Raw genomic sequence first — 26,660 nt, forward strand, 5'->3', positions numbered from 1 at the left:
CGCTCAGCGACGGTCAGCGTCGGTCAGCGCTGGTCAGCAATAGTCACCGACGCTTTCTGGGGGTTCACCGAGGTTCACCGGGTTATACCGACTTTCATTGGCGTTGACCGACCATTAATCATTCACTGGCGTTGGGTGAGGTCCAGTGACGTTCACCGATATGCACTGAGGTCCACCGGCGTGTGCTCATGCTTATTGACATCCTCTGGCATTTACTAATGTTTGCTCATTTTGCCATCACGCTGGTTCTGCCAGTCAAATGAGTTACCATTGTATGCACCAGGCAGCGGTCTGCGCTGACGCATTGTGGTATTGTCGTACCCTGCACATCCTGTCCACTGTCCGTCCCTGTATGACAGCGTTAGTGATGTTGACGGCGGTAATGACTGCGCTCTCTTCTTTTTGTGGCGTGGTGGAGTGGGGAAGGGTATGGTAGTGAGTATTCAAGGAATAGGACTGTATGAATTGAACGGCGACGGCAACGGCTGGGCGTTTGGAATTGGGTCGATGTCTACCTCCTGTCCTGACCTGACGTCGATGCCCCAGCTGTCGCTGGTATCTCCATGGTCGACATGAGGACTTCAGTGGCGGATGTCCCTATTCGTCTATGTCGTGCAGAGGGTGTCTCCGTTTGGTCCCTCTTTTTGACACAGCGTCTTAAATGATGATATCGCACGACAATACATGGTTTTCGGGCATAGATGTTGCATCAGGATGCAGGTAAGACATTTTTCCTTTCCCGTTTTTTTTTTCGAGGGTGATATCAAATGACACCTGTCCGTCGGACTTCTTTTGTATGGTAATCACATCGAATAGTAACCTGAGCGTCATTTTTAGCGATAAATGTTCTACGAGAGGCTTCAAGTTTCCAATGCCTCTATTATGCCGATTTTAGAGGGGATTGTGACTCCTCGACTCCTTGCCGATTTGAATGAGCTCGGCTGGTTGAAACCCAGTTGATACACCCCACCGCACACAATAATTGTTTTCTTTCCTCTGATGTTTGTGACATTATTGCGGAACACTGCCTCACGAGTCTGTATATCCGATCAGCCCTCATTCATTTTTTGTTGATTTCCCCCGTCGAGACTGAGGGTCCTCGGCCCCATCAGACGGAAGATCTCATGAATAGAATAGAGCGTTTGCTCACGTGAGTGGCGGAGTGACATCGCCCCAGCCGGGCCTGCCGCTGGTGGCACCCGCAGCTGTGCCCCGCTGCGAAACCGGGCCAATGGCGACCGATCCCTACCTTGCGGGCGACTAGGGAAGGCGATGTCCTTCACCTAGGAGAGCGACTCCCCTTCTTCAGAAGAAAGGGACATCCTTCAGACACGTTGCCAGTTGCCACTTATTGTGGAGCGTGCTTGCATTATGCGTTGAACTTCGATGGCCTATGCTCTGTCTAAATCTGCATGCATATACAGGGTGATTTTTTTACTTGTTAAAAAGTAATGAGGTCTAGTGGCGTTAAAATGCAAATATATGTTGCAAAATTATATACCAGGATGACGAGCATTCTGGGACATTTTGATTTCATGCAGACACGATGTGAAGGAACGTCCATCGTGTATTTTACTTGTGCTTGAAGTTACCCCCTCTCTCACCGATACGAATCAGCCCGCCCGAGCACGTGTTGAACAGCACCACGGACTCCCATGCTCATTAGGCGGACTGAAAAGGCTTCTATCACCCATTTTCAGCTCTGCCAGATATTTCCACTGTTTTCTCGTTATATCTGCCATAGATGGGTCCAAAAACTAGAAGTCTGGGGAGGGCAGGTCGAGGATTTTGATACTGGCGGCCCTGGTGGTGTCTGATTCGCTGTTTTTCTTTCTCCCCTGAAGACTGATTCTTCAGAGGCTGCACTTACGCCAGATAGACCGTTTGAAGGTTATTTATGACTACAAGCTTGTTCGTGCGTTATTTAACGTCTTTCTGAGGTATCTCCTTGATGATCGTATGCTTCGAACTGCCTCAATGCTTCAAAATCATCGTTTTGTGTCATTCCTTACTGAACGGCAGTGGATCATGCGTGCCCGATTGGTGGGACATTTTCAGGCTCCATTGGGACCGAGGCCGTCGGTGAAAAGGGACAAATGATGACACCATACAAAATGTCCCAGATTTATCTGTCACGTGCATTGCTTTTTTGCACGCGATTTTTCGATTTAGGGACCACCATTGACGTTTACTTTTTAACAGTTAAAAAAAATCACCCTGTACATGTAACTTTTCCTAGCCGCAATATTCTGAAAACCTATTATGTCTATTGCCTACGGTTGCCGATCTTTACTTATTAGTTTCTGTGGCCTCGTTCCTTTGAATCAGTAGTAAAAACTAATTAACCCTCGCCCTGGCAGGGGGGGGGGGGTCGATGCGACCCCCCCCTAAGGTTTTTCGAAGATAGCGTAAAAACGGCGGCGCGCAGCGCCGCCAAATTTGGCACAGCCTATGGGGCAACCTTTTTACATATGACCTGAAAAATTTCAGGTCCGGGTGACCTTGGGTCAGGTCACCAGGTCAGAAAAACCGGTACAAGGTCATGGTCAAATTTCAATTTTCTTTTTGCACCTGTCCAACTCACAGTTTTCGACTGATTTACTTCAAACTTTCAGGATATGCTAAGTTCACCGATTTGTATAACATATAGTCCGGCTTTTTTGAGGTCACTGACCTGAGGTCAGTTAGAGGTCATTACGTCGTAATGCTAAGCCTATGGGGAAATACTAAATTCGGAAAATACTGGAGATATCCGCTTCGTTCTATCACTTTTGTGCTTTGAAACCACGGTACTTAACAGCAGGTCACTTGGTGCTTCTTTGTTTGGTGTACTTATCCCATGGGTCAGGTCAAATGAGGTCAACTGAGGTCAAATGACGTTTTTGCCAATAACTTGGCACATAATGAAGCTAGAGCTTAAAAAATGGTATCATTGTGTTCCTAGTGATCAGCCGAATCGAATGATATGCAATATGATGCAATTTGGTTAACTTGAACTTAATTTATTAATTTAAGTTTACTTAAAATTTAAGAAAAACTTTGAGTACACTTAAGCAAGCTAAAAAGTATATCATTCGACGCGCCTTGACATGCTGAGTTCACTGGTGCTTTTCTTTTTGCTCTATCTTAACTAGATCAAAAGTTATAAGCGAAAAACTTTTGACCTGTTTTTAGCGAAATTTTTACATTTATACCCCCCAAAACCCCCCTAAATATTGACCTAGAGCAACCAAAGTTGCACAGGGGCGAAAACTCCAGGGGGCCCACCTACCTACCAAATTTGGTGTTTCTAGATGCCATAGGAGCCAATTGCGAGGGGGGGGGTCGCATCGACCCCCCCCCCCCCTGCCAGGCCGTGTTATGAAAAATGCCCTGCCAGGGCGAGGGTTAATATGACTGCCCCCGGTATGATATGGCCAATGTCAAATAACTGCATTTTTACATTTCACTTGTTCAGCACAAACTACAGATTACCAGATGTCGGCCAGCACTGATTTGATATTACACGTAATGCATTGTACCGCTGGATCCAACCTCACGACTTGTGTTACCAGTTGCTACACATTACCGATGCGCTCACACCATTCTTTGATCTTTGATTCGTATTGACCCTGTCTTCATCCAGACTCATAATCCCTGAAAAATTCTCTCGTAAGTACACTCGGGGGCAGATTGATGTTCCACCACTCCCTACCCATCGGGCGATCGCATGGCTCGGCACTGGCTGCTGCCAGTGTTCCCTGCCCTCAGAACTGCTCAGCACTGCCTGCCAGTGCCAGTGCTGCCAGTGCTGCCACTGGCAGCAGCTGCAGTGCTGAGCCATGGGAGCCCGATAGGTAGGGAGTGGTGGAACATCAAACTGCCCCCGAGTGTACCATCCTCGCACAAATGTGACAAATAGCATTCGTGAGTATCACCTTGTCAAAGGACATCGTCACGCCCGTGAAGCCATGCAGGCGCTGCCACTGCTGCCTCTGCCGCGGTGAATGCAGCGGCCTCCACAATGGTGGCACGTCGAGCCGGATCCGTCTCCGGGCGGCACGCGCTCTCGCAGGGGCAGGTCAGGTCGTCGCTGATCGGTTGCCAGGGACTGGGCGCTGGAGTGACGCCGACTCCATCGACCTCATGACGCCCCCCCCCCTCCCAGAGGATGGAGGGGTGGGGTGAGGGAGTGAGAGAGCCAAGCTGTGGTAGGAGTGGATGGTGCGGAGGAAGTTGTGGGCGGTGGTGATGTGGACACTGCGCTATTCTTGATTGATTGGTGTCTGGGATGGCAGCGACGAGGTCACTGGCGTGAGGGTAAGAGTTGAGGGATGATGGCCATCAGCGGCTGCCATTTGCCCAGTATCTCTAAATCCATCCAGGCGTGAATCTGAGTTTTGTTGGCGTTAATTTCACTGTTAATAAGGCCTGAACAAGTTTGAAAACCACCAAGTGTCTGCATGATCTGAATATTATTTAGACATCCAGACTGGCGGATCCAAAATGCGGTCTTGGACGCTGCGGGAGACAGAGTTTAGTAAGAGTTTCTCCAGATTCCAAGGTTGCATTCCAAGATAGTAAAGTAAGAGTTTCTCCAGATTTCAAAAACTCCTCGAATTTCGATTTCTTACGCAATGCTGTGCAGAGCAAAACAAAGTTTTATTATAAATGTTGTTGAGTTTTCGTTTTATTGTCGGGAAACATCATTTTTTTTTCTTTTCGAGCCACAAAGAGGTAATAGAATTTAATGTGTTGAAATTCTTATATAGCTGTCAGCAACAATGGCCGAAATTTTCATATGATCATTGGCTGTATTCGAGCACTGCCTGATTCCACGATTATTCGTTGCCTGTTGGCATACAACTTTATGATGAAATTATTTTACAGCCCTGGCGTCCGCCTGTTTTAATGGCTGCTTATTGAGCAGGATTTAACCGTCATTCTACAAAAGTACGCTTTAACGACATCGTTCGAGAGAAGTTTCATTGGCCAGCACACTGGGATCGGCCACGACTTAACTCACCGCTTGTTGACGTCACTGGGAATAAATGACGTCATTGGGAGCTCCATATCCATTCCCATACCATTTATATCTTTAAAATCAGTTTGAATTTTGCTTGCGACTAAAAATGGAGACTCAGTAGTAGTTTCACGCACTTCATATGAAGCTTTGGGAAGGTAGCTTAGAACGGTTAGTTTTTTTTTTTAGCATGGAAAACGGGCTTTAAATTTCGTATTTGAAGGGATGTCGCGCGCTCGAAGCCTCCTTTACCACCCTCTTGTTGTTTCGACTACGTAGATCTGTTTTAGTTTGAATGACAGGACAGAGACGAAAACCAACTTAACCCTCGCATATTGCTAAGCACTTCATAGATATGATATTCTCTACCGAACCAGCCATTCCTAAATTGTGGTTACCTATTGCCTGGCATGTGCTTGTCAAAGCTTGATGGTTTTATACAGTCCCTCTGTCCGAATTTTGGCTCTTGCTTGCATCTACTTGAGCAATTCTAACTGGATCATCTGCTCTTTTCCATCTAACAATACCAACGCCCGTCCAAACCGGTCGCCATACCTCCGTCTCCAGCCCCTCCCCAAGGGAGCGGGGCGCTTGCTGGTGTTCCAGTCCCTTCTCCACCTGATGGTACCCCAGTCCCCTTGCTGGTGCTGCGGTTCCTCCCCCACCGCCCCACCCGCTGGTGTTCCTCCTCCTCCCCCTCTCCCTCTGCTACCGTGGTGTTGGATTGTCCTCGCTCCTCACTGCGTGAGTCTGATGGCGTGCCGGTAGCGGCCGACCCAGTGCACGCCGAGCGCAGCGATCAGCCGAACGGGCGCCGGGGAGGGCCGAGACGGGCGCTAGTGAGGGCGGCCCCGGCGAGGGCCGAAAGAACGACGGGGAGGGTCGAACGGGTGCCTGAATCAGCCGAATGGGTGCCGGCGAGGGCCGCGGCGATTCAATCAGACGTCCGCTGTCTGCCACGCTGAGCGCTGGACGGTGGGCGGTGGGCAAAGAGCGTGGTAGGCGTCCGCGATAGGCAGGTAACGGAAGGCAATAGGCGATAGGCAAGAGGTGGCGGGCACTTGGTGAATACAACTCGTTAGGAGTCGGCGCCGTCAAGGCTCGGTTTCAATTAGGGTGAGCGGTTTGATTTGAATGCCCCCAGTACCAGTCTGTTTCCTCTGTAACCTACACCGGCCGCCGTGCTCCTTTCGACGGCACTGCCGTGTGTTACCGTGTGTTCGCAGGCAATGGCAGCTCGTGGCAGGGATATTGGATTGCTTTTCTGTGTATCGCTGAAAATAACCAGATCTGCCGCGGTAGCAACAATGAACATGTCGGGCCGAAGCTGCTTACCCGTGACAGGGGCTGACGAAACCTTTCACTCACTTTCAGTTATATTTTAGCGGCTTACGTAACAGTCAACAACGAAGTGTTGACCCAGCATACACCCACTTTACATTATGCCATGCGTTTTTAAAGCAGGCAGCTTCTAACTTGTTTTGAAAACTACAAACATTTTTACTGACATCTGGAGTCCGTGGTACTCTCATGCGCGCTATGAGTTGCATCATCTATCTCTATCTACATCTGCTTGCGCTATGTTCTGCCCGGTTCGGTTCCCGTAGCTTGTTAGCCACTGGTCCTGATAATGAGCCGCGATTCACAGAAGTGGCAACATTATCGGGACTGACGAGGAACTCTGGTGACCCGCCGGTCAGCTGGCGACCCACAGTTGCCATGGAAACCGTGCGTGACGTCATCACCAGGAAGCGCCGCTGGGCCGGCCGGCCGGCACACGGCAATCTCTGGATATGACTCCGGCAGTTGTAACCCGTGCTATGGAGCGACCCAACTATTGTCGGCTTCGTTGACCCTCCACCGGCTATGGTGAACTGCACATTTTGCCGAAGCGACGGACATTTCAATTTGACCCAGTTGGCTGGCGCGGTTAGCCGATGCGATAACTTGGGAACGGATTCAATGAACCCAGATCTGAACAAGCCTTTCTGTTTTCTTCACAGGTGTGTGCCGGTGGACGGAGTGTCTGTGAACCGTCCCTGAGGACATACATCTGAACCCGACCTGTGGAGTGAACAAGGCACGGAAGTAGGAACTCCACCGTGACCTGCGGCTGTTCAAACTTCAACTCAGAGCTGGCCGCGATCTGTGCGCCGCCCTGAACTGCCACTGTCTCGACGGTGACCCGTGCGCGTCCGGCGGTGACCTGGCGGGTCAAGGTCAGCAGGGGCGGCCGTGACCGCGGTCCGGCCGCGGCCGCCACCGCCGCCGCCTCTGACCCTATCGACCGAGCGACCGACCGACGGCCGTCGTCGCGCCGCCGTCGGCAGCAGTCGCCGCACCGTCGCCGACGACGAAGGAGGGTGTTCCGGGTCGACGCCGACGCGCCGAGCGGCCCGCTCCGTCGGGAAACGCCCAGAGACCGTCGCAGCCGACGTGAGGAGGAGCCGAGGAGCCGCAGCTATTTCGGTAGGTCCTCCCGGCCCGCTGGGCTGGTGGAGTGGGGTAGAGTGGTGGCTGGGCGCCGGGGAGAGGGTGGGATGACTGGCGGGGGTGGTGATGGCAGGTAAGTTGATGGCAGTGGTGTTAGGGTTGGGGGAGGCTGGTCTACGCAGCTCTGCTCGGCAGTGGGTAGTCGGGAGGCGGGGAGTTCTCGCTCGCCACACCCTGTGTTATAGGAACATGGGCACCAGGTGCGAGCGGTGTAGCGCGCCGTTTTGTGGGCCACCGCTGACCCATTCGCCGCTGGACTGGTGAGAGGCCCGTACTGGGCCGTGGGAAGCCTGGTGTGAGACCCGTGGGGACTGGGACAGACACACGGGCACACAGACGCGCAGGCGAACAGACATGCACGGGCACGGGCGACCAGACATACAGACAGACTGACGGGCAGACTGATAAGACAGACGTATACGACAGACAGACGTATAGATATAAAGAAATGGTATATGCTAACAGACAGACGGACAGACAGACATGCAGTCAGACAGACGCGGGGTATAGACGGACACACAAGCGCACAGACACACGTATGAGCGAACGGACAGACATACCAACAGAAAGACGAATACGTACGCACACACATACATCCATACCACATTCACACACAGACTCACATTGACCCATAGACAGCCCCACAGACAGACACACAGACAGACACACAGGCGCCGCTCGGCGGTGTCCGACCGACCGCGAGAGAGGGTCGATTCTGTGGTCGGATGATGACGTGGCTAGTTACTGGTCGGCCCTAGCGGAGTTACGTGTGGGATCTGGGTGTGGTCCGTTCGCCGACTCTCCGTTGTGTGCCATATCCGAGAGCTCCGAAAATGATCGCGATGGAAAGTTGGAAATAGTTGCTTGCGTTTGCAAGTATTCTTCGTTGGAGGTTTCATTGAACTTGAGAGGTAGACTAGACATGCTATCCTGAAGCGCATCAATTATTATGGAACACGTTAACACTTAAAACTTCAAAAGCTCTTTGCTTTTGATAAAAGTGTCGAATTGTTATGAAACACGGCCACTGCAACATGTGGCAGTTGCAACACATGGCAACACTTATTGTGCAATACAATCGAATGCTAGTACGCTACCAAGAACCCGCCGTCGTCCATAAGATAGCATTTGCTTGGCACCGTGCTCGTCCCTCGCGCACTTGTGCAGCCCTCACCCCGCGCGCGGCCGACGCGGCTCCGTTTCCCCGCGTTATTCCTCCACTTAGGGCGCCTTCCGACGAGCGGATCGATGAGAGCGCGCGTCGCAATGTTGACTCGTTAGCCATTGGATCGCCCATCGCTGATCCGTGACCATTCCGACGAGGATCTATCGTCGATCCTTCTGGGATCTGTCGTGGATCCTTCTGGGACATGTCAGGAGTCTGCCGATGCTAATCGGTACTCGGCATTGACCGACATGGGATGTCATTAGTTCCAGCTATGACAATGCCGATTGGCTCTGGGTACTGTGTACGGTGCTGTCCAACTGCTGTTGGTTAGCTGTCATGTGGGAGTTTCTAGTAATTGGTAATCGCGTCTGATAATGGTTAGTGTGTGGGAGATGGGCAGTATGGTTCAACTGGAATACGGTGACCCAATATGGTTCGAGCAACCCGGACCAATGACAATCAACACCACACGATTGCAACCAACTCGGTCTAATTACAACCAACCGAGCCCAATAACAACATAGGCACTGGAATATAACAACCAAATGAACCGAAACAACAACCAGACAGCAACCAACCAGCTCGACCCAATTACAACCCCACGCGATTTCAATCAAACTGACCCGGTAACAACCAGCCGAAGCCGAATATGGTGGGTGTTTCTGGTCACTGAACCTGTGGTCAGTGGTCTCTGTATGCTGGTGCAACCGTCGTCTGTATATATTTGGAACTTTGACTGACTGATAGGACGACTGGTTGTCCGTCGCCTCTGCCGCCAAGATTTACTGAGCTGAGATAGGCGGACTAACTTCTGATGACCAACCATCCCTGAGCGTTTATTGGGAGATCGGCCGACCCCAGCCGCGGGGAAAGCCCCGACCTGCCATCGGTGACCTTTTGATGTCGGCGGCTTTTGATGTTCGCAGCTGACAGCCAATGTCGGCGACTGGCTGCCGCTGCGTGTTCTCACTGATCGGTGTGATGAGCGGCAGCGTTTGACGCTATCAGGGAGGCTGATGTGTTCGGGATGTGCTGTGGTGATGCTGGCTACTGGTGTTCTGCTCGGCGATGTCTAATGATATTGGCTGTGTTTTACTTTGAATTTTAGATGGTGTGGGTCTTGCACACCACGCATGTTGTATTACCCTGAACGCAACTCACGCACTTATTGGATGCATATTGCATACGACCTTTATAAGCATGCATAATTCCATACGCCTACATGACCGCCCGGTGACTGGACGGACGCTTCTGTATGCGACGTGACGAATGCTCAGGAGGTGGGCGTGCGAGCTGTGTCCGGGAAACGACCGTCGGACACGACCAACCGACGCGCCGCCGGCGTGGTGTGTGCCTCAGGCACCGTGGGAACGCCCCACCGGACCGCCGCCCACCCCTGCCGCTGACGGATGACGTATTTTGTATTATGACGTCACATGATGACGTCGAACCTTGGATGTCGGCGCCACCTCCGGACCGTTTCCCGGAAACGTTGATTGGCTTGCTTCGCCTGGTGCTGTGGTTTAATGTCGATTTCGATGCATCATCACTGCATGCATCCATCGACGGACAGTTCATTGATGTTTGTTCCAGTTCCCATTTCGGCGTGGAATGTCTCTGTCCGTTCAACACGTGAGTTCTGACGTCATGGGAGGCACACGGGTCGATGGCCCGATGGCTGGATGGGTGTGGTTCGGGGTATGGGACCTGCTGTGGTCCTGGCAACGGCTATGGTTGTGGAAGTAGTTCGTTGATGGCTCTCTATATTTGTGACAACTGAAGGATGACCTCGGATTTGCCTAGTGCCTCCCCTCCCCACCCAGCCTTAGTAGGCTGGAATAGTTGAAAGCCGGGTGAGTTATGAGTAGTCTTGTAACACTCAAATTTCATTTAGAAAATGCCACTGCGTTGTCAGCTGGGAAGCGAAGGGCTGCGACGGTCGGCGATGATCGACTCTTGGTGACGTGCGACATTGAAGCCGACGCTCGATGGCAGTTCCGAGTCGCACGCCAACGATCGGCACCCTCCCCCGTCGGTCGGTCGGTCGGGGGGGGGGGGGGGTCGGCACCATCCACTGCTCAATGAATCGGAACGTTTATTATTGATTCAAGCTCATTGCTCGCGGAAGTTGCGACGACAAAGACGGGCTCACTGCAGAAGAGTGTTCGTTTCTGTGTCTCTGGGATCATTTTGGGCTCGGCTCATGGGCGCAAGACGTGCTTTTGAATACAGATGGCTCATCAAAACTGACGTGAATTATTATTGCTTTTGCAACTACTTTATTACTTGAAATTTAGACTTCGCTGTAAAACAGTGGTGAAAACAGAAACCTCTTTCGTCTACTTCATTTGGCTATAACGGTTCGATTATTTTTAACATATTTTATAAAGGCCACTATTCAGCTTTCAACGTTCATGGTTTCAAGCAATCGCTTGATGTCATGGAAACATCTCCGATGTTTCATGTTCATCGGGGATGGCACATTCATCACCGTTTCATGCTCCACTTATTATTCATGACTGGGAAGTGTTTTCATTTTCATGAGATCTGGTGCGCCCTGGAAAATCATTTCGACATGCTTAACCCGCGCGGGGCTGGGGGGGGGTAAATTTTACCCCCCCTCGCGATTTTTTGCGATATCTCAAAAACGGCGGCGCGCAGCGCCGCCAAACTTTCAGTACCTTTTCTTACATCAATTTGACACGTTCCCTGAAAATTTGAGCGAAATCCGTCGGAAAATTTTTGAGAAATTGACGTTTTAGTGACGTCATGTTCGTCATGTTCGCCTCAAAAACGGCAAAAGTTCAAACGCCGCTAACATCTTCATTTTTAAAGGAATCAAGACGTAACAAAAAAGGTTATACGTAATTTTACTTTTTCTATCAAATGGCTATCTCGGTTTTTTGAAAATTTTGGATTTTGGCCTAAATTTTTTCAAAAAACTGACTTTTTTGGGAAAATCATTATAAAATCCAAAATTTTGAGTCTATCGAAAAAACCGGAATATATGTCAGAGAAGTGGTCTATGTGCACCTACATACCAAATTTTAGAAGAATCGGTTCAAAAATGTGGGAGTTATTCAAAATTTTGTGACGTCACGACACACAAAATTTTTGAAAAATGATTTTTTTGGAAGTTCCAGACCTCGTACGGAAACAAAAATAGCACCATTCGATTCGCCGTGAAAAACTGCATCAGATAGACACCTTTTTAGGCCTTAACAACCAACTTCAAAATTTGACCTCACTTGACCTGACCTTGACCTGACCTCGACCTGAAATTCATCCAGAGGTGGTCCATATCACTTATTGAGTGTGCCTATTGAATTCTATGAGTAAAATGACCCATAAAACATGTGTCGCACATGCCCTTTTCTATATTTTGTTTTTGGTGACCTGACCTGACCTGACCTGACCTTGACCTTGACCTCTGAATGATATTGTATGCAACGAATATTGTCTTGGTAGCCTAAGAACACGTTTTGGGCGATCAGTCTCAGTCCATGACTCCATTCTTCGGCAACTACGGTGTAAGGCCGATACTGTAGAAACTTGCAATTTGTACCCTTGACCTGACCTTGACCTTGACCTCAAACTTTAAATTAAGTACATGTTTTTAGTAGTTCGTGATGAGAGCTTTCGATTGGCGTTTGAATTTTCCAAATCGGACCATTAGTTCGGGAGATAACAGGGGGGGGTAAAATTTACCCCCCCCCCCAGCCCCGCGCGTTCGGCCGGAGACCCCAGCCCCGCGCGGGTTAACCCGCGACCTGGTGGGGGGGGGGGCTATTTTTGCCCCCCCTCCAGACTTTTCGATATATCTCCAGAACCGCTGCGCCGATCGTCACCAAACTTTCAGTACCCTCCCGGACATCAATTTTACACATGGTGACCAAAAATTTTTCCAAAGGCTATGACAGGTTGGCCGGAAATGACGTCAGAGTGACGTCATGTTCTGCCGTTTTCGACCCAAAAAAGGGTTTCGCGGGAAGAGCTGTCAGGCCTATAGCTTTGCAAATACAGAAAAATGAAAAGGACATAAAAGCTGTAGAATTGACAGGGCTACAAAACTGCTATCTCGGATTTTTGAAATTTTTGGATTTTGACCCCCAAAAATCAAAAAATAAATTTTTTGGATATAATGATCGAAAAATCCAAAAAGTTTTTTGAATTTCGCAAAAACCGGAATATATGTGATAGTCCTTACCGCCTTCCATCCACATACCAAATTTGAGATTGATACCTCTTTTTTTGGCGAAGTTATAGTGAAAAAACTGTTCAAAATTGATGACGTCAAATTTTCAAACTCAATTTTTAGCAATTCTAGACCCCGTAGCGCAAAACAAAGACCACCATTAGACTCCCCGTGACGAGCTGCATCGAATCAATACCCATTTTATGCAAAACTATCAACTTTAAAATTTGACCTTTTTTGGCCTGACCTTGACCTGACCTTGACCTGAACTTCACCAGAAAGTGACCTAAGCCGTACCTGATAGTCTTATAACCAACACCATTGAGTTGGAAATGAAAAATTGGCCATAAAACATGCATCACACAACCTTAGTAAAGTTGGGCTCATGTGACCTGACCTGTGACCCTTGGTGACCTGACCTGTGACGTGACCTGGTATTGTCAGTGACCTCTAATAGCAACATATCTACTAGGCAACTGACGCCCTATCGCTGATTCTCGACAAAATGCGTTTTCCTCGGTGTTATAGCGCATTCCCTAGAAGACCCGTGAACGGTGAAACATTTCATCTTTGACCTGACCTGTGACGTCATCGGTGACCCCGAGGTCAATGAAATTTGGGTTCTATAGACAAATTTGACAGGCCTTTCGAATGCCGTTTGAATTTTGCGGATCCGTCCAGTAGTTTCGGAGATACGAGGGGGGAGGGGCAAAAAATAGCCCCCCCCCCCACCAGGTCGCGTTATAAACAGACCCCACCAGGGCGCGGGTTAAGAATGAGGTAATGTCGCTTTGTGTAGGTCATTCTTCATCAATGCCTTGTGCTGCTGCCACCATCCCGCTGTATTCTCTCTACCTGACGATGAATTATTTGGGCATGGTTAACACGATGTTTGACATAAAGAACGCTTGATTTCAAGGTCATTCTAGAAACTATAAAAAGCATAGATTCAAGGAAGCATTCAAAGATGCATGTAGACGAAAACACATAAACCTGGAAAAAAACACGAGTAGACTGGTCAAACGTTAACGTAAATCAGCCCACAATAACCATAAATCATTGCCAGCGTTTTTCAACTTCAGAGTAAGCTGCTAAATGTAGAATATGTATGATGTTCTCACTTCACTGATCAAGTTAAATTTTCCCGTTCTTGCTTATTCAACGACTTCTTTTCTTATTTTATGAATTGTGATGCCACCAAGCTATCAAACATACCTGTACTGGTAAATCAAGTCATAAACACGTATGTATTTGAGTCCAAAAGACGCAAACCCATCTATGCATTGGGGTCGTGCGGTAATTACGTTTCTTTATTGTTACCCGCCCTCGCATTGTTGCAAGTGTGTTGGGAACCACTCGTATGTGTTGAAACGACTTATATTTCATTATTTAGGGCAACAGCAATGTGAGGTGCTGTATAACGACCATACCTGCCTAGCTTTGTCCGCTTAGCAGTCAAAACCCGCTAACTTGGCGGCGCGTTTCACTGGTTTATTTCCAGGTTAGCGCAACTTTGCTAGCCAGCGACGCTCCGTCGTGAAGTTAGTACGGCCTTCCTAACAAAGTTGCGATGGCGCTCGACGTGTTAGTGGGCGCGCCCGTAGTTAGGCCGTATTGTTCCCTATACTCCTGCCTGGAGGAGACGGTGCCCGAGGAGGTTCCGGGTTCGGGTTTGGTGACGGGCCAGGGAGGTCCGGGTGGTAGCGCCGCGTCAAATAACTTCTCAGTTCTCTCAACTGTCTGAGCTGACTTCCTCAAGCCATAGCTCATTACCGTCCGCATTTCCAGCCTGCAGTACCGGTGTGATGAACGGCGACCTGTGCCGCGCCCACGGCCTCTCGCGGCGCGGCGGGTCGATGGCGCCCGCCGCTGACCGTCGCCGGGCCCTCCGCGGCCGCCCCCGGCTCCAATCATTAGGCTGAAAGGTGTACCGCCGGCCCGCCCATCAGACGGGTCAACACCGCAACGCCGAGACTGCGCCACTGCACCCCGCCCCCGGCCTCGGCGGCACGGCGCAGTATATCTCCATAGCCGGGGTCGGGTGACTAAAAACTGCGCTGGATGCTCCACCGAAATTAGGAAATTCACGAGGTGGCCTTGTGATGGACCCTGGACATGACAGCGGTGTAATTATATTGAGTACAGCTTTTTTTTTAGTTTTTTTTTTATTACGAACAACAGTGATATTCTCACAAAACAAATGCACTGCATGACGATATAGTGGGGAAGCATCAGATGAACGATGCTTCAGATGAGCTTTTGACTGGTCTCAAACGACCCGAAAAAAATACGCACAATGATAGACAACAGCCCGTGTAGACACCTGACATTCCGAACGAGACACATGACATTCCGCATCACGTCTACAACACAGTCAGCTTTAACCCTCCCCTCCCTCCCTAGGTATTCACATGGTCACACTTCTCACCAGCTCAGTTCAGTCTCACAGTTCACTAATACCTCTCACACCAGCCACTTTACCCTAGCGCGGCTCAGTCATTTCTGCTGAGCGTGGCCGGCGACAGCGACTGATACAGCTTTGTGACGGCCGTCAGCACGGCGCTACGGAACACCTCGTCCTCCTCACAGGTCACCGACATGTCCGTCAGGTCAATGTCTTTTTTTTTAACGGGCCGCGGGCCCCCGCCCGCACCCCCGGAAAATCATCTTTCCCGGGGGTGCCCCCTAACCACCGCCCGGGCGAGGGGAGCGCCGACCCGACCCGACAGGCCGGCGCCCCGCCCGCCCGGGCGGCCGACCGATCCCTTTCAATTGGGACCGGTACCCAGGTTGGCCCGGATGGGTCATAGGGGCGGGGGCCCAGTGCTCGGCAAACTCAGGGCTCCGCCACAGGCCGGCGATATTAGCCCTGTTTCCATGACACTACGAACAGGATCGGATCGGCGAATCCGGATCGGCGAATCCGGATCAGCAGTGCCGTTTCCATGACCGATCCCTCCCGAAACGGGATTCGCACCGGGATTGGCCGATCCGGATCGGCTTCTCTAATCCGGGATTGGTAGACGTAACTGGCGCGCTGCGGCGACTTACTTCATAATTCCCTTCATAACGTTCTCAAGCTAATTTGGGAATCAAGCGGTAAGTTGTGTCTTTTCAGGGATCTGTGCCACCGTTTGTGCGCAGAGACTACCGACTGGGATTCAGCGACCACGCTGTCAGTGTTAAAGACTGTACGGCCGGCGGCGAGACTGTACCCGGCCGGCGGCGAGACTGTACGGCCGGCGGCGAGGGTCCCCGCCGCGGCGGGTAGGGGAGACGGCGCGACCTTGGCGCGTCCCCTAGTGTCGCGCGGTGCCGCTCGGGGAGGGTGGACATTGGTGTGCTGAGTGTGTAGTGTCGTCTGTCGTCTCCTCTTGCGACCATGTAAGTTTCTCCCGTGCTTTGTAACAATTGGTTAAGAAAATTTATCCCAATTATTGCAGCAAACATTAACCGCAGACCAAAACTGGCGCCGAAACGCTCAGTTCAAAATGGCGGCGGCGCCGCCTGCCGCAAAGGGAATAGTGCTGCCATATGCTGCCAAAGTGGGATCGGCCTCTCTAATCTTCTTTTTGAATCCGGATTACCCGATCCGATCCCCCAACGCGAAATGTGCCGTTTCCATGGTCGTTTGAATCCGGATTCGGAGCTAATCCGGATTCAGAAGTGTCATGGAAACGGGGCTATTGAGTACAGCTCGTGACCATAATGGTTGAGCGATACAGTTCTGGAGTTTTACTAGCTAATCACAGCAGAATATACAGAGGTGCTTAGTTAACGAACTCGACGCCGAGCTTTGAGTCGGTAACAAATTATTTATAAGTCATGTCTGGGTTCTGAACGAAAGGTGTAGATTAACCAGACTTCCTCTGATCCATCCTTAATTTGTTCTTCAATCTTCTTTATCGGCTCAATTTTGCATGGCCCCTAGATTACTTCAGTCAATTTTCGGCTCGTCTCTCGCTCATCTATCCAGCCCTGGGGCGGTCTTCTGGCCACCTCTGGTGCTATTTCTGTCCGCTTATCTCGCGCACGTGTACGTGTGCGTACGTCGCTGCGGGTCGCGCTGCCGTCACCTCAGCTGCCGGGCAGATGCGAGCACCGGGCGACAACCTGTGACCTGTGCCAACTGAGAGCGGGCGCCTTCCGTCCGGCTCCGGGCGCCGCGCCGTCCGGCTCCGGCTCTGGGCTCTGGCTGTCCGGCTCCGGGCCCCGTCCGGCCGGCTCCGGCTCCGGGCTCTGGCCGTCCGGCTCCGCGCTCCGCCCGTCCGGCTCCGCGATCCGTCCGGCTAGCTCCGCGATCCGTCCGGCTAGCTCCGGCTCCGGGCTCTGGCCGTCCGGCTCCGGGCTCCGCGCCGTCCGACTACGGGCTCCGTGCTCCGTCGGTCCGTCTCCGGGCTCCGCGCCGTCCGACTACGGGCTCCGTGCTCCGTCGGTCCGTCTCCGGGCTCCGCCCGTCCGGCTCCGGCTCCGGGCTCCGTCGTTCCGGCTCCGGGCTCCGCGCCATCCGGCTCCGGTTCCTGGCGCCGCACCATTCGGCTCCGCGCCGCGCCGTCCGGCTCCGGCTCCAGGCCGTCCGGCTCCGGGTGCGAGCTAATTGCGGCGCCGGTAACGACGGCGTGGCATTGTTTGCCGAGCGGCATCGATCGACGTGAGCGGCACAAGGAGAGCAAGGGAGAGCGAGAGTAAGACAGGACCGGAAAGCGAGAGAAGAGGGTGGGGGCGTGTGAGCGATTATGGGATAAAAGCGTGAGAGGCTGGAAGACGGGATGGAGGGGTACTGGAACAGCGAGAGAGTTTCCCAAGACTGAGGTAACGTTTCCTCAGGAATGTGTAAGCTTTAGCTTGATCCAATTCTTAATAAATGAAGGTCGTTATTTCCCCTCGCGGCCGAGTGCGAACTAGTTATCCCTCTCCTCACTTATACATCACGCAACTGACATCAATCTGCTCGCACAGATAGTGCCTGTGACGGTCTGTGTGCGCTTTGACTGTAACTGCGGCTGATCCTTCTACAGCGCAAGTGGCCGTCAGTGGGCGGGCTAGCTGTGACATGTGCTGGCGAAATTCTGGGCCGCGTTCCCTGCTCTGATTGGGTCATCACTGGTTGGGGAGGGGGTGTGGGTTATCAGTGGTGAGGGAGGGGTGTGGTGAAGACAGAGAGGGGGTCACAGACAGGCCAATTCCCTTCTGCAGGGTTGGGCGCCACTGACCTGTGGCCAGCTCAAATCGGTGACCATTAGTGCCGCTGAGTGGGCCACTGGTGGTAGCTGCCAACTGTTTGGAAGATGATCTTGGCGCCTGTTGTTACCAGTCCCCATAGGATGTTTGGAGACTTTTACGCCATCGCTGTTCTCGATACTGATTGTGACATCGATTCGTGGACTGGACATGTATCGGCAGCGGGGATGCCAGTCGTAGCTACTCGGAATGAGTATTGTTTCAAGATGCAACATTCTTGGGTGGGCAGTGTTCTAAAATAGGATTTTGGTTGGGTGTGCCGATGAAGAAAAAAAGTCATAGGATGAGAAAAAAGGAAATAAATAACCGAAGTATATTTGCAAAATGGTGTACCTAATGCCAATTTGTATGCCAACTGATAAACCAGGATTTCATGTCAGAATCTTGAGAGGGTGTGAAACAAAAGGATGTGCATTGTGGGTGCATCAACTGTCAAGTGACATGTAAACTGGCTGTTGGAAATACATGAAACTTTTTCAGAGATGAAGTAAAGTCGGTCATTCATATTTTAGGGATGAAAGTATTTTCCCCATTAGGTGTGATTTGCCACCAAAAAGTCTGAAAAATGGAACACTGCGGGTGGGAGCCATGCTATTGTGCTCAGCGGTGCTACTGAGATTATCTGTCGTCGGATGAATATCTAGCCTGTATGACCTACATATGTCGTCACCAGTCGGTGCTGCTAACGTTGATATCAATGACTCGTACCATGTAAGCAGCTCTTGGAGCGTTATCCGCATCACCGACATGCCTTAGTGACGTCTCGAGTGACGGGGTCTCCAGACGTCGAGAGCGCTCTGCTACACTCGACTATACATCCCATGACATAGTGTTCCTGGTTACGCAGTACCTCGTCTTCCACTGAACCCATCACGGTGCGTATCTACTACCGACACACAGGCGCGTGATATGAATGTGCCACTGACGGTTCGTAGGCCCAGCGGTACCGTCCTCCGGGACGGTGTCATTGACGAACGGGTCCTGTCGGGTCGGGTCAGGTCCGGTCGGGCTGCGTCTCGACCGGGGGCTCTGAAGGCGCCGCCCGGCCATAGCGGCCAGCTGTCCCGGCCGCCGCGCCAGGTTTTGGAGCTGTATGGGCAGTAACCGGCACACGAGAGGCGATCGTTCAACACCAGATGGCCGGCCTCAGCGGTGGGTCTGACGGCAGAAGGCGGGTCGCTCGACTCCAGGAAGGGCACAGGTCACGAGATCGCCGCACATAACACGGCCTAGTGAAGTCAGGTCAAAGGGGCCGTTTGGATGCAACCGCTCCTAGTGACGTTCGATGAAATTGAAAGGAACTTGTGGCGTCATTTCATTCGGAATTCAGCTATTCAGCGTTTGGTATTTCGTAACATAAGCCATGACTTAATTCGTTCGCGATATGAAATGCAGCGGTCGTGCGTGGGACCGATATTGCGATCTCACATGTGCAGTGAGCTCTCTTTCAAGACCCACACACCCTGATCGATGGTGTGCATGGGTTCATTTCGGGACAACGCTCACGGCGGCTTTCCGTCCACCTCCGTCCGATTTTAGCTCATCGCTCTCAGATGTACTGCAATAGCAATGAAGTGCTGGTTTCAAATAGCTTTCACAGCATTGTCGCCGTCTTCGCTCTCACGACATCTATTTATGTTCCTTTCCGTATTCAAACTAACCCAAGTGAGGAAATAAGACCTGCAGGCTGCGCGCCGAATATATACCGCATTACAAGCCGCGACGCACTGGCTCTGGTGCTGCAATGCTCTGTCGCTTATTCTAGTGGTCTGGCTTTATTTATGGTTTAATATCCGGGGCCCCTCTGCATGTATTCCCTATAAACTGTTAGGAAAGCCTTTATTGCAACGCGTTTTATCCAGTAGGTGTATGTATGCTACCTGGGATGCGTTTTTATGAGATTCTAGATTGGTCTCTGGTCCATAGCTAGCTTATATGCAATATATTTAGTGTTCATGCATCTATGCCATTTTTATTCAGTTTAACCCTTTCTTCTGTTACTGCACTTCAGCTCCAGCAAAGACCGGTCGAACATTAGTGTCTTCGACTCTTCATTAGTGTTGGACCTTATAGTTTGCACTATTGGTATCAAAATAAGGGTTCCAGCGACAAGTTGTTTGGATGTGAGAAACACCCCAATTTTACTCCGTTCGAGGGGGGGGGGGATTCGGCCCGAGTCTGACAGCTATTAGCTCACATATGGCAGTGGACAACTGGAGGTCGAACAACTGAATGTATATTCAGCGCTTCCAAACTACTGGTCGCTGGGGCCTGGGACCTTTATTTTGAGAAAAAATATAAGCTTCGACTTGGTTACGGTAATTGCCGAGGGTCTATCCGTCTGGCAGACCTTGGCGTTGCGTCACACCATCCAGAGGACCTATAATGTTTTATAAATCACACCAAGTTAGCGACTGCACACCTGCTGCTCTTTCTGGCCTGACTGTAATAAATATTTTTGTCCCTGGTTCAATATTTATTAACGCACATGTCTGACTGTGAGAGCAGAGTGAGCTCCAGGTTGATTGGGAACTTTTGAACCCTCACACAAGACATATTTAATGTTATTACGCTGCAACTTTTCCTCTATTTACACCATCTACCGCCTTAGATACCTATACCTCATACCTTTGGGTAGTCATGGAACGTTGTCATTATTATCTTTGTCAGCAAACGTCCTTAGTAGAACAAGCTACCTATACCTTTTACACTAGTCACCGAACGTCGTCAGTCAGTCGTACCGTCGCTCAGCGCTTCCAGCGATGGATTGCCTGTCTGGCCGCACCTGTATCGATTCGCTCCTGTACTGCTTCATGTCATTGAGGAATGTCCGGCAGCTGTCTACGCTCGCCCGGCGGTAGCATTTCTGCGCCGGCCGCCATTGCGCTGGGAAATTGTGCTCAAGAGTTACGGAATCTCTGACAATTGCTCTAAGTGGAGTCATTGTTGGAACGAATAGACCTTGGCTTACGTGAGAAGTGTGGAGCATGTCACTTGTCAGACAATCTCACCGTGGTATCATAAGTCCAAGCGAAATGTAATAAGCATCTACCTACTCATTTATTATTTGACGTTTTTGTTAAGTGGTTCGCATCACCAAACGAAATATGTTCTTGAAGTGTGATAAAAACATCACTGCACTGACGAGGCATTGCATACGGAATTCAGGGCAGGCATCCGATGTCTGATTCGTCTCAGACTCTAGGCATTCCTTTAGTTATTGATATGCTCGAAAGATGGTGCTGGGTGCTTTGCCTGACGTGGTATGCTGTGCCGCACGACACCCGGACCCCGATAGTAACTGATACGCTCGACAGATGGCGCTGGGTGCTTTGCCTGGCGTGATATGCTGTGCCGCACGACGCCAGGCCGCCGATAGTTATTGATACGCTCGATAGATGGCGCTGAGTGCTTTGCCTGACGTGGTATGCTGTGCTGCGCGACACCGGGCCGCCGATAGTTATTGATACGCTCGATAGATGGCGCTGAGTGCTTTGCCTGACATGGTATGCTGTGCCGCGCGACACGCGGACCCCGATAGTTGTTGATATGCTCGATAGATGGCGTTGGATGCGTTGCCTGACGTGGTATACTGTACCGCACGACACCCAGCCGCTGCCACTGACATACTGTGCCGGCGGACTTGAGGACGGACTTGTAGGTTTCGCTGCGTGTTTACGGAAGTTAATAGTTTTCGGTTGAAATGGTGACCGTCGGTTGTCACCGAATTATGGCTGGCGATAAGGAAAAAGTGGAAACTCGGAGTAAGACGAAAACGGCTTTCGGTCACAAAGTATTTTATGCTTGTCATTCTGGTGATCACAAAGCTCAATTATTGGAAAAATAATGCGTGTAACAATGCGTTTGTATTTTGAGTATTTGTACCTTTAAGCAGTGCGTCAGGGAGAAGGCTAAGATATTGAAGCTAGCTTAGTGACCCTTTCTCTGAATAAATCTGAAAAAAACAATGGCAAGTTTTAGTGAAAACATTTATTACATTGCATTCATTTCTATAGTAGGATGAATATGTAAACGTGATTTTGAATATTATTTCTCATGTTTTTTTTTAAGGAAACCGTAAGTGAATGCGATGCTTCAGAAGCTAGCTCCGAACACACACCTATTTCTAGGCGATATCCTGACAATTAGTTATCCATTCGCTACCAGCTGCTCCAGAAATGAAATGTCTCGCTGTATATGCGCTGCAATGTAAATTTGTCAAATGCCACATTCCATTTGCACCCCAATTGATGCGGGGCTGATTTGGAGTTACTGCCCGACGTGCATGTTGAAAACAAGTGTGATCAGAGGAACCCGTCCTTCGCAAGCTCACTGGGGAATCAGTGAGGAATTCCCCAGCACGAACCAGAACAAAAAGAATCTGTGTTCAAAAGGCCGGCGACTGACAGAATCGACTGATCACGGCGTTAAAAACATTACTGAGTACTGGGGACACGCTAGATTAGCTGATTTGTCCAATGCCGAATCAAAGGCCGTGGTGTGCTTCTTGAGACTGTAATTTGACATGCTACAACAGGGAAGTGGTGGATTCAGAAGGAGCTAATTGATGAGTTCATCTTGCTCGTATCTCTCAGAAGTCTTGTATTCGATTTCCTTCACCCGGCACCGCCTGGGCTATTTCCGTACCCACATCAGCCTGGGGGGGGGGGTCGGATCCGACCCCCCCCTGTTATCTCGAGAACCAATGGTCGTATCGAGCCCCGCGAGGCGGCGTTCGAAAGGTCTCTACGAGACCTTCCCAAAGCACTCTTAAGATTTTAAGATTGAGGTCAACTTTCGGGTCAAGGTCAGGTCAAAGGTCAAATTCAGGGGTTTTGCATGATTAGGCTTACGGACAGCGGAATCGATAGCTGCTGCTCGAAACTCACCACAAATGACCTCAAAGACCTAGTGAAGGTACCATGTGCGTATAGGGGTCATACTAAGTACGGGTCAAGGTCAGGTCAGGTCACGAAAGGTCACGTTTTTCACTTTCTGCTACATGGGCGTGCGACACATGTTTTATGGCTTATTTTTCACGCCAAATCCGATGGTAATGGTTATATGTGACCCCAAGTCACTGTGCTGGTGATAAGTGTGCATTGAAAGCATAAAAAATCGTTTATACCATACATAACTAAACGAGGGCTAAGAAAAAAAGTCAATTTTTCAACTTTTTATTTTTGACATAAAAATGCACTTTTCTAGACGAGCTTTGTCCCAGGAATCTAGTGGTGCCATTTGTTTTCACATGCGATGTTCAGAAGTGCCTCTAATTCGCGAAAATGCATATGACGTCACCATGCCCTATGCATGTTGGAGCTATTTTTTACAATTTGGGGGTTAAAAATCAAGATAGAAAGTTGAAATTTGGGACATCTAATGTTCTAATAGAGTTCTATAACATATATTCCGGTTTTTTGGAAATTCTCAAAATTTTGGATTTTATTAGCTGTTTTCCAAAAAATATAGTTTTTTGAATTTTTAGGGGTGAAAAACGCATTTTGTGGAAAATTCGAGATAGCCATTTTAAAGAACTCGTTGAGCTGCGTCTTTTGATGTTCTTAATTTGCAATTTGCTTAAAACCTCGATTTTTGGCGATTTTTTAAACATTTACCATTTTTTGACTGAAAACGCCATGTAGTTACATCACTAAAATCGATATATTTCAGAAATTTTTGAAAAATTTTTCTTAAAAATTGCACAGGAGACGTCAAATTGATGGGGGAGAAGGTATGCGAAGTTTCAAGTTGATAGCGCAAGCGGTTCATGAGTTATTCAAGAAAAACGGAGGGGGGGGTCGGATCCGACCCCCCCCCAGGCGGTCGCGGGTTCACTTTGATGTCGGATTTGTAAAGAGGGATGTGCTATTTAATTTTTCATGTTTTATATCTTTCTCGACGATAGCTACATAGTCAATAAATCATCACATTATTTTTTGCTTTGTGCAGCAGATAATATGATTTCAGGGGCTGGTTGAGTGAGGGAGTGGGGAGGTGAAATGCCTTCCTGGCGATCAGTTGGAAAGCGATGATTTTTTGTCGTTTTTTTTTTCGAACTGCTCACCGGTAGCCATGCTGGCGACGTATTTATCGACTCTGAAGTGGCTGCATTTGGAGTTATACTTCTAAGACTGCTGTGGGCAGCTTATAAGAAAAGTAGGGAAGGATTTGATAAGCTATTTATGTTGGGACGAGAATTATGTGGTGCGGTGAATGTTGATGGAACGTTTTCAATTTTGATGTACCTGTTATGGGGAACACCCACATACCTATTATTATATGATAAGTTATTTCCTTGAGATTTGTGTTTTCTTTTATGAATGTGCGTGGTTGAGGCCTTTGCTGGCCGTACGCTGACAGACACCGGTCTGCCCGCGGCCGGGGACGTGCCCGGCCCCGGGGGCCGGTTTTGGCTCCTGGCCGCCACGGTGGCACCGCTGTCCGCAGCGCGGCGCCGGTCGGCTGATTTAATTAGGGCGGGCCGCCCCAGCGCTCCTCCCTTGTGAAATGCAAATGCTTGTGTGTCGCACGCCACGGGAAGCTGGGGAAACCCGATGCGGATTGGACTGCGTGGTCTGCAAGGCGGAAAGGCGTTGGGTGTGTCTGCCAAATGGTATTGACCGTCTAGCCTGGCCTGAACTTTAGGGAGACTGCTTTTTTCAAAGATTTTAGGTGTGACAATGCCTTTTATCTTTTTGAAGATATAGGTACCATCCTCTTCATGTCTTTTTTCATTATCAATGCTCGCTATCTTGGTTTTCCCGCATTGGCTATTCGAAAAATGTTGTTGTATTTGGGATTGTTATCAACACTAACGAGATCGAAATAGCTAATGCGCAGAAAAGGTTTTGTCTTGTGTTTCACTACAAAGACTTACAAAGAAGCATAACTTCATTTCGTGCTATAAAATAGCATAATATTTTATGCTCATATTCTTAATCGATGGGAGTAATTAAAAAAAAAAACTATTTTTTTAGGAAAACTGACGGTCGCTGAAATATCAGACTCTCGTTCTTATGCAGTTTGAACTGAATCACCCATCTCCTAGATGAATTGAAACACCCACATCCTGTCGTCCGCCCTGATGGCAATGGTTTACTCAACTGGCGTCTGCCTTTACACTGATCAAAATTCATGCCTCAAATGATTTCACACTGTGCCCGTGAAACTAATTCAGAGATGAATTTTGGATTCGTTAAGGATACACTGAATCGAGTTAAAGTTAAAAGCTGTCAGGTTTCCATGAACACATGCCATGGACCTCATTTTGTGATATCTGATATGTCATGTAGACAAAATCAATATGTTCGGGAATAAATTGTCGGAAATTAATGTAAACGGCACCATAAATGGTGGGTTCATGCTGACTCTTGGAGGACTTTCATTGGAATGGTTTTGGTCGGCCTAGAGTCGTCACGAACATTTGACGGATCGACGGATGTCGTGCTGTCGAGTTGAACCCTCAGGAGAGCTCAGCAAACTTTAAAGAAACGACCACCGTAAATTTGAACTTATTTTGAGATATGTAAGTTCACGAAGGTCATATTTTATCTGGACTTGGAAGGGCGCATAATTTATTGCCTAGGTAAGGCAAAGGACCAATAATGTGACAATGAAGACCAATGAAGTGTGCTACGATATTCCATACCGCCCAAACCTACGAATATACTCTATTTAGAGTGTTCAGGCTTATCGCCCTTTATTACTACAAGATTTCTTACAGCCATATTTCTCTGCCTATTGTGTTATAACGATTTCTGTTCCTTCGCATTTTCTCGCTGATTGGCTTAGAAACTGTGGCAAACCCCATTAGGGGACGCTAGTGTCGGCCTCTCAGCGGGCTAGCGATTTACGTCGGGCTCGTTTTGCAAGTTTGAAGCTGCATATGTGCGTGGCGCCTTGGAACTGGCTATTCCTCCCCAGGCCCCTGGTGCTGGCTGGCCGCCGCAGTTGGGAGGATAGTAAGGGCTGGGGCTCAGTGGGTAGAGGTGGAGCGCACGGAGAGAGTGCAACTGCAGAGACCCTCGGCACGCCGGCTGTTTGGGTGGTTTGTCGGTGCGGAGCCCGGACACTGGGGGTGACAGCTGGCTAATCGCCGGCCGAGTAGAGCGAAACTGGTGAAATTCACTCGATATGCTACCAGGTTTGGCTCCAGGGTGCTGCTGCATCGCCGCCGGCATATGTGCTGACGCAGTCGCCTACAACTCTGACCAGCCTCAGGCACATTTCCTTGAGAAAATGCCGCCTCAGCTGATCGTTGGCTTGGTTCACCACTCGTCATCCCACACAGTACAGTCTGTCTTATTTATTTATTTATTTGACAGCATCGGCACTCGTCCACAAGAAGTGGCTATTATGAGCCCTCGTCATACAATTCGGATAATCCCGCTAAAAATATACATAAAAGCGAATGAAGAAAAAGTAAAAAGCAGTCTGTGACACACAGGCTGTAGCACAGTAGCACGTCAGTAAAAGGCCAGTGTTAACCCTATTCCTGGCGGGGGGGGGCCTCAGGAGCCCCCCCCTGAGGTTTTTTGGTTATATCTCCCAAACGCGTT

The 26,660-nt window shown here is 49.8% G+C and overlaps 1 protein-coding gene across 2 annotated transcripts in view; it reads left to right on the forward strand.

Annotated features, from left to right (window-relative positions):
- The window catches only part of LOC122388351 (neurocalcin homolog), a 153,645-nt gene that overhangs the window by 9,665 nt on the left and 117,320 nt on the right, over nt 1-26,660 (forward strand). The window contains exon 2 of one of the 2 annotated variants that reach the window (XM_043379381.1): nt 7,006-7,471. The gene's annotated coding sequence lies outside the window, so the exon portion shown is untranslated. Of the gene's footprint in view, nt 1-7,005; nt 7,472-16,164; nt 16,243-26,660 lie in introns of those variants that run through there. The other variant, XM_043379382.1, reaches the window with a different exon arrangement.

Source organism: Amphibalanus amphitrite, unplaced genomic scaffold, assembly GCF_019059575.1.
Source record: "Amphibalanus amphitrite isolate SeventyFive unplaced genomic scaffold, NRLGWU_Aamphi_draft 000319F_arrow, whole genome shotgun sequence".
Taxonomy (NCBI): domain Eukaryota; kingdom Metazoa; phylum Arthropoda; class Thecostraca; order Balanomorpha; family Balanidae; genus Amphibalanus; species Amphibalanus amphitrite.